This window comes from Trichechus manatus, unplaced genomic scaffold (assembly GCF_000243295.1).
Source record: "Trichechus manatus latirostris isolate Lorelei unplaced genomic scaffold, TriManLat1.0 scaffold00161, whole genome shotgun sequence".
NCBI lineage: Eukaryota > Metazoa > Chordata > Mammalia > Sirenia > Trichechidae > Trichechus > Trichechus manatus.
In genome coordinates this window covers 2,585,202-2,586,372 of record NW_004444097.1, presented here as the reverse complement: position 1 = coordinate 2,586,372, position 1,171 = coordinate 2,585,202, and positions in this window count along the sequence as shown.

Here is a 1,171-nt window from a genome sequence, read left to right as displayed (position 1 = left end):
TTTTAAGACCCCAGACGCCACTCACCAAAGTAGGATGCAGAACATTTTCTTAATAAGCTTTGTTATGCCAATGACCTAGATGTCCCCTGAAAGCACGGTGCCCAGATCCCTACCCCTGCTACCCTGTCCCTCAAAAGTGTTTGATTGTATTCAGGAAACCTCTTAGCTTTGGTTTAGTCCAGTTGTGCTGACTTCCCCTGTAGTGTGTGCTATCCTTCCCTTCACCTAAGATAAAACTTGTCTACTATCTAGTCAGTATATAACACTCACCTTCCCTCCCCACCCTTGTAACCATCAAAGAATGTTGTCTTCTGTGTTTAAACCTTTTCTTAAGTTCTTATAATAGTGGTCTTATACATATTTGTCCTTCTGTGACTGACTAAATTCACTCAGCATAATGACCTCCAGATCTCTCAATGTTATGAGATGTTACACGGCTTCATCGTTGTTCTTTATCGTTGAGTAGTATTCCATTGTGTGGATATACCATAATTTCTTTATCCATTCGTCCGTTGATGGGCACCTAGGTTGTTTCCATATTTTTGCTACTGTGAACAGTGCTGCAATGAACATGAGTGTGCATATATCTATTCGTGTGATGGCTCTTATTTCTCTAGGATATATTCCAAGGAGCGGGATAGCTGGATCATATGGTACTTCTATTCCTAGCTTTTTAAGGAAGGGGCCAAATCGATTTTCAAAGTGGTTGTACCATTTTACATTCCCACCAGCAGCGTATAAGTGTTCCAGTCTTTCCATAACCTCTCCAACATTTATTATTTTGTATTTTTTGGATTAATGCTAGCCTTGTTGGGGTGAGATGACATTGTAGTTTTGATCTGCATTTCTCTAATGGCTAATGATCATGAGCATTTCTTCATGTGTCTGCTAGCTGCCTGAATATCTTCTTTGATGAAGTGCCTGTTCATGTCCTTTGCCCGTTTTTAAACTGGGTTATTTTTCTTTTTGTTGTTGAGGTTTTGCAGTATCTTGTAGATTTTAGAGATTAGATGCTGATTGGATTTTTTGTAGCCCAAAATTTTTTCCCAATCCGTAGGTTGTCTTTTGACTCTTTTGGTGAAGTCTTTTGACGAGCATAAGTGTTTCATTTTTAGGAGCTCCCAGTTACCTAGTCTCTCTTCTGGTGTTTGTGCATTGTTACTTATGGTTC